Source organism: Aphidius gifuensis, linkage group LG5, assembly GCF_014905175.1.
Source record: "Aphidius gifuensis isolate YNYX2018 linkage group LG5, ASM1490517v1, whole genome shotgun sequence".
Lineage (NCBI taxonomy): Eukaryota > Metazoa > Arthropoda > Insecta > Hymenoptera > Braconidae > Aphidius > Aphidius gifuensis.
This window is the reverse complement of record NC_057792.1, coordinates 12,719,421-12,732,138: the sequence shown is the minus strand read 5'-3', so window position 1 is coordinate 12,732,138 and position 12,718 is coordinate 12,719,421. Positions and strand designations below refer to the sequence as shown.

At 28.4% G+C, this 12,718-nt stretch overlaps 1 protein-coding gene across 11 annotated transcripts in view; it reads left to right on the top strand.

Moving 5' to 3' along the window:
- Positions 1-12,718, top strand: part of LOC122857626 (RNA-binding protein Musashi homolog Rbp6) — a 228,013-nt gene that overhangs the window by 29,604 nt on the left and 185,691 nt on the right. The window lies entirely within an intron of this gene.

The following is a 12,718-nucleotide window of genomic DNA, read 5'->3' as shown; positions in this document are numbered from 1 at the left end:
GACCGAGTGTCAGTTGCTTCATAGATTGCCATGATTATAATGAATATTTAAGTAGAACAAATTTTTGTTATCTTTAATTGTTGCTGATGTGGTTAAGTAAATAAGGTTCTAGAGTGTCAACTAGGAGATACCGTGTTCGAGTCCTGGTGATGTCATGTATTTATAGTGTAATTTTTTCGGTCTAATAAATCATGACTTACATTAATAAAAAAATTGTATTGTTGAAACGTTTGTCAAATATTTTTTTTTTTAAATTAATAAATTTTTGGAAGTCTTGGCGGAGTTTTGATGGCCAAGTATTGGTGGCCAAGCTGAAATTAGTGCCAATCTCTAAGCCTCGGTCAAGCATCCACCAAGACTTGGCAACATTTTGCCAGACTTGGGCCATTCCTTGGCCATGTTGTATTCTCCTTCACAGGATGGTTGTGTTCATGTCTGTGTACCGTGTTTCTCGCACAATTTTTATTTTTCAAAGTTACTTATTTATTAAACGAGACACACGGAAAAATTAAAATTTATATTAAAAAATTGGTCGTTCTTAGGACTAATAACCAACAGAAATTCAACGTTTTCTGGTGCATTCTAGAAAGTAATTAATAAAAATATGAGGAGGTGCCTACAGCGTGTGTGTCAAAGTTGTCAACACAATCAGAAAAGATCATTCGTGAAAAAAAGTTACCAGATCTGTGCTCGTAGCCACGAGGATAAAGAATGCATACAGTAAATGTGCGAAACTTGACAAAAATATCGAACAATCGGAGAATAAAAAAAAAAGCTATACAAAGTATCATAGAGTGGGACATATCTATCCTCCACGTAAGTGGTTATATTCTACGAATAAATTAGGAAGTTTTTTTTTAAAGAAGATATGTAGTTGATGACTGCATACAGCCATATACTGACGCCAGTTGATCCCGTGAAAACGATGTATCAGTACCAAGTCAGAGGTTTTCTCAAATTTTTTTTCTCGTAGATATATTTATTGATGAAGTCAGAGTATGTATGCCTCAGCACAAGTGTACATACATGTATAAGCCAAATATAGTATTGGCTATAAATTGAGTGAAAATAAGTGATTTACTTTTGTCAAATTTTCAGTTGATTGAAATTTCCCTTCATGCGATTTCTTTCACTCTTCCCCAGGTAGAAATTAGAGTCAATTTAATGTCAATTTGAGGTCACTTTTTGACTTCACACGTTAGTTTGATATAAATTAAAAAATTGACTCTTATTTCTACCTGGGTTAGTAGCATTATATTATAGAAATTTTATTCCTATTGTATTTATTAGTTCCATTGACAGTGTGTATTAGAAGTCACGTTTAACTGTAGGCTTCACTCATTAAAAACTGCTAGGTGCAATTATAGGATTAAAAATAGTGAAGGGAAAGTGAGACTAAATAAGCAATAGTTGTATCGAAATAGTTTTACACAATTGAATCAGTGTCATTCCTACATTGAAAGATTTTATCGCCTTTAAAAAAACTTTTTTCTTCAATTCCATATTAATTTTTCACTTTTTACAAGTAATACATTATCGGGAGCCATGTGATTGAAAAAGAGTTGTACTAATCGTACATGAAAAAAACTTGGAAAGCAATTTTTTTTAAATAAATATTTTGTGAGCGAAATCAAAATTAGTACCGTCTTCTCTGAAGTAAGTGCACTTTTTCTTTTGAGAATAAAAACTTGGCAATAAATATAATTTTCTCGTTTTTGAGTATAGAGAACTTTATGCAAATACTCAATTTACTAAGTAATATACGTGAGATTATTTTGTACAGCATACTTGAGATACGAAGAATAAAAACTGCAGTTGTTAAATCAAACACCCAGGTTTTTTTTTAATTTTCGAATCTTCGTTCGAGAAGAAAAATTAAGCTGAAAAAAAAAAAAAATTCAATGATTAATTTACTTAGTGTCTATTTATAAAATTTCTACTTTCATATGTTGTCGCATTTAGATTCGCAATCTGATTGAATACAATCACGGAAAGAAAAACGCTACTTCTTGAAATCTCGTTAAAACCTGAATCAAATAAATCGATCGTTACTTGAGACAAAAAGAGAGCGTTTAATCAAAAACTTTCAACATTTTTATGACAGTCCCTAAGTTTCAAACTGAATCTGTCTATATATACTGTATTCAAGATGGCTGCTTGATCAAGATCTATATATCCTGCCTCTCTTTTATCTATGTTTGTAATTATTTATCTAAGTTTATACATACTGCATTAAAATCACTTATGTTTCAAAGAACTCCTTTTTTCGATAAAAAAGTGCTCGTTTTTTTTTAATTGTCCGCACTTCATTCGAAATACGATGATTTTTGTTCACAGCTTTTACTGTTTGGATGCCTAAGTTTCAGATATACCTTATTGATTAAACACAGAAAAGAATTTCTAGAGAATGCCACTATACTTCTGGTTGACACAACTATACAAAATTACACTGCATAAAAATTAGGTTACAACAACCGAACTCTCGTACCAGTAACTTACGTTAAGGTACAACCAGGGAAAATTAAAAATAATGACGATTTCACGAATTTTATAGAGTAGATAATTGAAATAAAGATACACTTTTTTCTTTAATCAGATTTTTTTGTTATAAGATGTTTTTTTGATTAATTAACTGTTAAAGATGGTCCTTTTTTTAGAGGTTAAACATAGGCTTTTATGGAAAACGATGTTCGGTTTTACATAATACCCCATCGAAATACTTGAAAAAATAATGCCATTTTTACCAAAAACTAAAGGATAAAAAAAGACGAAAAAACTTCACCTAAATTTAATATCGGCTATCATACTCAATTTTAATTAATAGAGGATAATAAATTTTTGTCTTTGCTAAACACATGAGTGGGAGTGAGAAACAGTATTCCTTTTTTAATCTCTCGTTCTTGTCGCAGCAAACATCCGCCAGATGTCTCGAATTTTGCCTTGGTTGTACCTTAAGCCATATCAACCATATTATTCAGCTATACTATGAATGTAGCTTGAAACATAATTTTTTTGACAACTGTAATTCCTTAGCTACTGCTTGTCCTTGGGATTTTTATTTATTCAATAAATAAAAGGGAATATCCGAATTCAGTGCCGTGGCCCCCGCGGTGAGGGACGTGACTTATCGTCCATACTGGTCTCCATGACCGTCCGTTGTCATTTTTATTTTTTGACTAGTTTCGTCTAGTTTTGCCATGTTGAAAACAATGGACTTAGAAAAAAAAATTAAATTTTCCAAAAAAAACTAAGTCCCTTAAAAAAAAAAAAATTTAGATATCTGGATTATTTTACTTAGCTAGATTTTTCACTTAGCTGTAATTGTAGCCACACAATCATTATCTGCATTATTTTACTTAGCAAGATTATTTACTTAGCTTCCATTATAGCCAAACAATCGATATCTACATTATTTTAATTACAGCTAAGTGAAAAATCTAGCTAAGTAATTAGCTCGATTTTTCACTTAGCTGTAATTGTAACCACACAATCAATATCTAGCTATATTTTTTACTTAGCTTCAATTATAGCCACACAATCAATATCTATATTATTTTACTTAGCTAGATTTTTTACTAGCTGTAATTGTAGCCACACAACCAATATCTACATTATTTTACTTAGCTAGATTTTTTACTTAGCTGTAATTGTAGCCACATAATCAATATCTACATTATTTTACTTAGCTAGATTTTTCACTTAGCTAGATTTTTTACTTAGCTTCAATTATAGCCACACAATCAATATCTATATTATTTTACTCAGCTAGATTTTTTACTAGCTGTAATTGTAGCCACACAACCAATATCTACATTATTTTACTTAGCTAGATTTTTTACTTAGCTGTAATTGTAGCCACACAATCAATATTTACATTATTTTATTTAGCTAGATTTTTCGCTTAGCTAGATTTTTTACTTAGCTGTAATTGTAGCCACATAATCAATATCTACATTATTTTACTTAGCTAGATTTTTCACTTAGCTAGATTTTTTACTTAGCTTCAATTGTAGCCACACAATCAATATCTACATTATTTGAGATTTTTTACTTTGCTACATCTAAGGCTAAGCTGAGTTCCTTTTTTTTTCTAAGTACATTATTTTCAACATGGCAAAACTAGACGAAACTAGTCGAAAAATAAAAATGACAACGGACGGTCATGGAGACCGGTATGGACGATAAGTCACGTCCCTCGCCACGGGAGCCACGGCACTGAATTCGGGTGCGTCCAAATAAAATACATATTATTTTCAAAAAATAAAAATGTCCAAGGAAAAGCAGTAGCTCAGGAACAGATGTAGCTAAGGAATTAATGTTGCCAAAGAATTATGTTTTAAGAAAATTATGTTGCTTGAAACATAATTTTTTTGGCAACATTAATTCCTTAGCTACATCTTTTCCTACTGCTTGTCCTTGAGATTTTTGTTTATTAATTGTTTAAAAAACATGTTATTTAATCTTAAAAAAAAAAAAATGTCCAAAGAAAAGCAGTAGCTAAGGAAAAGATGTAGCTAAGGAATTCATGTAGCTGCTTGAAACATAATTTTCATTTGACAAATAAAACTGATACAATTCATTGAAATGAATGAAAATACAAAAGAAAAAAAATTAATATAAATGATTCAATCGAATATAATTATCAATCAATATTATACAAATAATAACCATTTATTAAGTATTAAATAATAATAAATGGATAAATTAATAAATTTATCAACAAATTAATAAATTTATTATTACTTTATCATTGAAGATAAAGTAAACTATCAGATATCACTTGCATGAACGGTGTTTTGTCGTGACTATGTTAATATTCACCACATATTTCATGGGGGTTTAAATAAATCTTGTTGACACAATCAATAATTAATTTATTATATTTTATTCATGAAATATTAAAACATTAATTCAAATGTCAATTTTATCACTCAAATGCAAGAGATTTCTTATTCAGTTGCAAGTTAAAATTATAGACGAATCTATCAGGCAGTGAAACTGCTACAACTGAATCAGCCCTTTCGGGTTGTTATGTCTTGCTCGAGCTCGAGAAAAAGACTGACTTGGACTTCTGGACTGACTATGGACCTCTGGGGTGGAGGCAAGTTGACCTTTAGAAAATACAAAGAAAATTCGACATGTTTGCAAACAGTCCAGGGGTCCATCAAATAGTTGGGTGAGCGCTCATCCCTGTAGAAATTCATCTACCAATTAGTTACGGGTACAAGGCGTCAGCTAAACGTCAGCCTTGGATAAGGTTTTTAGAAATCTCTTGTATAAAAGTTTAAACGGTTTAAACGCTGACATGTACATTTAGTTACTTTCGACCAGAGGGGTGACACTCTGTGTAAACTTATTTGGCTTCAGGGCTACCACGTATAGGGACTTTGGATTAGGGAAAATGGCCGTTTTGTTGATAAACTCTGTAGGTACTTCGCTCTCTACTTTGTATTCGATGATAACCATGACCGACATTATCCATTTATGTTTTAGGAGTAGATAAAGTCACTGATGATACTTATTTTATTTTTTCTCTTGTTTCGAGCGCCACCACGTAAATTTTTTCAATCATCATTCACAGATTAGAAAATTGTTGAAAATTTTGATGAACGATTGAAATTTTTTTTTTTGTTTTTTTTTTGTTTCGTGTCAGTGCACATACAATCATATATATTTGTAATCGTTCGAAATGGTAGATTTTGCGTAATTTCTGGAAAAAAAATTCTTAAGTGAAGTTAAGTAAATTTCCATTCGATAATATAGAAAAGTAAGTACATATTTATTAAAATAATATATGTACATTTTTTTTATTTAATTGAATAAATAAGAAGTATAGTTTTATAGTTTCAAGTTTTACAGCTTTTGTATACTAGCTTATGTAATGAATACATTAAATTATTGCAATGACTATTTGCAAAATATAATTATTACTGATAAAACTTTATAACATATTTAATTGTTATATTTCACCAACTTAGTCATTTCAAATTAATAACTCATCTAAAAAATATAGAGCTACTTGTGAAACATTTATGTGAAAAGTATTTTTTTTTATTTAAAAATAAATATACTCATTAATTTATTTTTTTTCAACAAAGAATGTTGACGCCAAAATAATTGTTAAAAAAAACAGCACATAATTTTACTTTTTTTCTATTTTTTATAATAATCAAATTTGCTATATAGTCTAAATACATATATCATTATTCTTTAGTATTAATGATATCAATTATTATTACTATATCCAGATTATCTTATTTTTGTTCAAATAGATGTACTTGGAGAATAATTTATATAAAATAATTACGGCAGATAGCTGAGAAATTATTTAGAAACAAAGTAAAGTATTTAGCTACATCTTTTTCTTAGCTATATTTACTTGGCTACATCTTTTCCTTAGTTACATTTTCTCATTGGATCTACGCACCGGAGGAAAATAAAAAAAAGTTTTTAGTTATAATAATTTTTTTCTGATTTTTGTCTAACGAATAAGACAAAAAAAAATTTTTTTTTATTGTGAAATTATTTTTATCGACTGGACTATTTATCAACAATTGCATGCTGGATCGAACAATAAATATTTTAAAATAATTTATTCTCAATCTTAAAAAGAAAAACGGAAATTTTTTTATTTTAGTTATTATTATTTTTTATTTTAGTTCTTTTTGTTCCGTCATTCGTCGACCTTTCTGAAAAATGTAACGAAAATAATAATAACTAAAATAGAAAAATACAATAGTGGAAATAAAATGTATTTCCATGATTAGTGTCTGCGAGAAAATTTAACTGAGGAAAAGATGTAGCCATATAACTTATTTTGTGATCTATATTAATTCCTCAGTAATATTTTCCATAATAAATTAAAATTATTGTAGCAAATGGCTTAGTAGTCCAGGTAATAAAGGTCCAGGTTTGCGTTTTTTTTTTTTTGGTTTTGAAAAAAATATGATAGGTGTCGAAAATTATATGGGAATTAAATGGTCGGAATGAAAAAGGTTGAATTTTTGAAGGGTTGAATAAAAATAAATAAGGTGTTTTTGGGGATATCGCGGCGGTTATTAAGTTTAGTTTAAAATAGTTTAGATAAAAAATATAGAGAAAAAAAACCTAAATTTTAATATGAGAAAGTTTTAACGTAACTAGAAAGGGTTGGGAGAAAATCGCGATAGAAAATTCGGAGTGAGACGTTTATTTTGAATCGAGGGGAAATTTTATCGCGCATAAATTGGGGTCGCGTTCTTTCTTTTATCGGTCCATTCGTAGGGGGATTTCGATGCTTTGGGTTCAATAATCATAACTAAAATAATATAATATAAAATAAAATCTTTTTTAATTTAATAATATTTTATATTTTGAATCGTTTAAATAATTGTTAATAATAATTAGAAAAATTTTTCGTTTAAAATGCTCAATTTATTATAAAAAAAAAAGGAAAAAAGTCAGAAAAAAAAAAAAATTTTTTTTTTTATAATTATTTAAAATTTTAAATAAATAAATTTATAAAACAAATTAGTTAATTATCACGTATTTAATTTTTTTTTTTCAACAATTATTTCAACAGACGGGAAAAAATTTTTTTTTTTTTTAAATTCGCGCGACGCGTATCGTTTTGGGGGAAAAGGGTGGCTCCAATCGCGGAAATGATAGACATAAAAGGAAGGCTCCCGATGTAACGAAAATTATGATATATTATTATTTTTTTTTTTATTTCAATTTGAAATAAAGTTATCAATTATTTAGCCCGGAGAAATTTTTTTTTTTTTTTTAAATTCTCGCGAAGCAAATTGGTTTTGGGGGAAAAGGGTGGCTCCAATCGCGGAAATGATAGACATAAAAAAAAAGGATCCCGATGTAACGATAATTATAAGATTATTATTTTTTTTTTATTTTGATTTGAAAAAAAGTTATCAATTATTTATCCCGGAGAAATTTTTTTTTTTTTTTAAATTCTCGCGAAGCGTATAGGTTATGGAAGGGAAAGGGTGGCTCCAATCGCGGAAAAGATAGACATAAAAGAAAGGCTCCCGATGTAACGAAAATTATGATATATTATTTTTTTTTTTTTATTTCAATTTGAAATAAAGTTATCAATTTTTTATCTCGGAGAAATTTTTTTTTTTTTTCCAAATTCTCGTGACGCGTATCGGTTTTGGGGGGAAGACGGTGGCTCCAATCGAGAAATGATAGACATAAAAAGAAGGCTCCCGATGTAACGAAAATTATAAAATTATTATTTTTTTTTTATTTTGATTTGAAAAAAAGTTATCAATTATTTATCCCGGAAATTTTTTTTTTTTTTTTAAATTCTCGTGACGCGTATCGGCTATGGGAGGGAAGGGGTGGCTCTAATCGCGAAAATGATAGACATAAAAAAAAAGGCTCCCGATGTAACGACAATTATGGTATTATTATTATTTTTTTATTTTAATTTGAAAAAAAGTTATCAATTATTTATCCCGGAGAAATTTTTTTTTTTTTTTTTAAATTCTCGTGACGCGTATCGGCTATGGGAGGGAAAGGGTGGCTCTAATCGCGAAAATGATGGACATAAAAAAAAAGGCTCCCGATGTAACGACAATTATGGTATTATTATTATTTTTTTATTTTAATTTGAAAAAAAGTTATCAATTATTTATCCCGGAGAAATTTTTTTTTTTTTTTTTAAATTCTCGTGACGCGTATCGGCTATGGGAGGGAAAGGATGGCTCTAATCGCGAAAATGATGAACATAAAAAAAAAGGCTCCCGATGTAACGAAAATTAAGGTATTATTATTATTTTTTTATTTTAATTTGAAAAACAGTTATCAATTATTTATCCCGGAGAAATTTTTTTTTTTTTTTAATTCTTGCGACGCGTATCGGCTATGGGAGGGAAAGGGTGGCTCTAATCGCGAAAATGATAGACATAAAAAAGAAGGCTCCCGATGTAACGAAAATTTTGATATTATTATTTTTTTTTTTTGCAACAATTTAAAAAAAAAAAATACGGGCTATACAGTCAAAAAAAATGAAATAAAATAATTTATTAGTTATAACTCATAAATTAGAAAAAAATAAATTAATTATTCTGCAAAGCAAAATTAACGTATCGTTAAATCATAAATTATTAATCACTTTTTTCCTCACATCGGGAGCCTTTTTTTACATATTCATCATTTTCGCGATTAGAGCCACCCTTTTCCCCCCGAAACCGATACGCGTCGCGAGAATTTAAAAAAAAAAAAAAAATTTTAGAATAGTTTGTACTAATTTGTACCACCAAGTCTGGAATTTGTACCCAAAAATAACAACAAAAAAAAATTATTTACTCCAAAATGATAATTAACAATTGCATATCTACTTTAATTATTGAGGTACAAATTCGAATTTTATCGGTACAAATTAGCTCTTGTTCTGTTCTTTAAAATAAAAAAAAAATTATTGAAAAATATTGATTTTACAAGCACCATGCGATTGTTAGTTAAATATTTTTATTAACAATTCCATGGCGCCTTCAAATATTCATATTTTTAATAATATTTTTTCTATTTTAAAAAACAAAACAAAAGCTAATTTGTACCGATAAAATTACAATTTGTACCTCAATAATAATAATAAAGTATTATCAATTGATATTTCGGAGTAACTTGTTTTTTTATTATTATTAGGGCATACCCGCGCTTTGCGCGGTTTATTCCGTGAGTTTTTTTTTAACCAAAAATTATAGTCAAAATAATACTAAAAATAATGATATACAGATAATTCGTTTAATTTGTTAATATTTAAATAAATTGAGAGAATTCACAGAAAACCCTATTACCTCGTGAATTCAACTACTGATGATAGCTAAATACAGGCAAGGGTGAATAAGGGGTCTCTGGGGGCCTAGGTTTTTTGGTCACTGAATTTCATAGAATGTTGATTTACTTAGAAAACAATAAGAAATAATTATTTTGTATTAATATTTCATAGCATGAACTAATTTTATTAGGTTTTCTAATAAAGCAATACGTATGAAGCTATTTAACTTGATAGAGTGTGATTAACTTAGGAAACAATAAGAAATAATTATTTTGTAAGCTGCGTATGTAAAGCAATACGTATGAAGCTAGTTAACTTGATAGAGTGTGATTAACTTAGGAAACAATAAGAAATAATTATTTTGTAAGCTGCATATGTATTGCTTTGATTTTTTCCGCCCCATACGTATTGCTTTAATTTTTTTTTAGCCCCATACGTATTGCTTTAATTCTTTTAAGCCTCATACGTATTGCTTTGGATTTTCTAAGCCTCATACGTATTGCTTTAATCTCTTCCAGCCCCATACGTATTGCCCAATTTTGTTTTCTCTTTAAAACAGAAAAAAACTTATTCATAAATATTGATATTTGAAGGCACCATGCATTTGTTAATAAAAATATTTGATAAACAATTGCATAACGCTTTTAAAAATTAATATTTTTAAATAATTTTTTGTTTATTTTAATGAGCGGAATAGAGGCTAATTTGTACCGATAAAACTAGAATTTGTACCTCAATAATAATAATAAAAAAACAAGTTAATCCGAAATATCAATTGATAATACTTTATTATTCTTATTGAGGTACGACTCCTAATTTTATTGGTACAGATTACCTTTTGTTTTGTTCTTTAAAATTAAAAAAAAATTATTAAAAAATATTAATATTTGAAGGCGCCATGGAATTGTTAATAAAAATATTCAACTAACAATCGCATGGTGCCTTTAAAATTCAATATTTTTCAATAATTTTTTTTTTTATTTCAAAGAACGGAACAAGAGCTAATTTGTAGCGATAAATTTCGAATTTGTACCTCAATAATTAAAGTAGATATGCAATTGTTAATTATCATTTTGGAGTAAATAATTTTTTTTTGTTGTTATTCTTGAGGTTCAAATTCCGGGCTTGGTGGTACAAATTGAGGGTCCGGATTCTATAACATGCTGAGCGCTCGGAGGCCTATAACACGTAACGTTGCTCAGGTTAAATTGACAAAAATTTCAAAATGATTAAAAAAAAAAAAAAGAAATACCTTCATGTGAAGAATCAAAAATGACATATTTTCTTTAAAATAAATTATATTCAATTATCATTATTTAATGAATTAAAAAAAAAAGTTTAATATTTTTTTTTTTGAGAAAAACATTATTTTTCCAGGTCTAACTCGTCATAACTTTGTTAATAATTAATGAATCGACTTGAAACTTGGCATATAGTTTTGTCATAGCCTAGCGATAATAAAAATAACTTGAAAAATAATATTTACTTGTATTGTTTTTTTTTATCAATTAATTGAGTATTGACGGTCGGAAAATGCGTTTTTCAAACTTCAAGATAAAAAAGTGTCGAGAAAATTTTAGAATTAAAAAACTTGTCAGTGGCAACATTGTTCATCTATATATCAAGAAGTTTTTCCCAAATTTTCAAATTTTTTTAGCAATAATTAACCAAGTTATTCATTGATTAACAAATTGTGAGCTGCCGCCGCCACAATTTATATGTTTGCATGCGCAAGAGATCAGTATTTACAGTGACTGGAGAGTGCGCGTACGTTCGCTACGGATCTACAATCATCTACAATCGCAGCGGCAGCTCACAATTTGTTAATTAATGAATAACTTGGTTAATTATTGCTAAAAAAATTTGAAAATTTGGGAAAAACTTCTTGATATATAGATGAACAATGTTGCCACTGACAAGTTTTAATAAATTTTCTCGACTGTTTGACTTTCAACCGTCAATTGATAAAAAACAATACAAGTATATTATTTAAGAATTTTATTATCGCTAGGCTATGACAAAACTATATGCCAAGTTTCAAGTCGATTCATTAATTATAAACAAAGTTAAGACGAGTTAGACCTGGAAAAATAATGTTTGTTTCAAAAAAAAAAAATTTTTTATGTCTTTTTTTTTATGTCTATCATTTTCGCGATAAGAGCCACCCTTTCCCTCCCATAGCCGATACGCGTCGCGGAAATTTAAAAAAAAAAAAAAAAATTTCTCCGGGATAAATAATTGATAACTGTATTTCAAATTGAAATAAAAAAAAAAAAATAATATATCATAATTTTTGTTACATCGGGAGCCTTCCTTTTATGTCTATTATTTCCGCGATTGGAGCCACCCTTTTCCCCCAAAACCGATACGCGTCGCGAGAATTTAAAAAAAAAAAAAAATTTTTCCGTCTGTTGAAATAATCGTTGACAAAAAAAAATTGAATACGTGATAATTAACTAATTTGTTTATAAATTTATTTATCTGAAATTTCAAATAATTATAAAAAAAAAAAATTTTTTTTTTTTTTGACATTTTTTCTTCTTTTTTTATAATAAATTGAGCATTTTAAACGAAAAAATTTTCTAATTATTATTAACAATTATTCAAACAATTCGAAATATTAAATATTGTTAAATTAAAAAAGATTTTATTTTATATTATATTATTTTAGTTATGATTATTGAACCCAAAGTATCGAAATCCCCCTACGAATGGACCGATGAAAGAAAGAACGCGACCCCAATTTATGCGCGATGAAATTTCCCCTCGATTCAAAATAAACGCCCCACTCCGAATTTTCTATCGCGATTTTCTCCCAACCCTTTCTAGTTACGTTAAAACTTTCTCATATCAAAATTTAGGTTTTTATCAAAACTTAATAACCGCCGCGATATCCCCAAAAACACCTTATTTATTTTTATTCAACCCTTCAAAAAT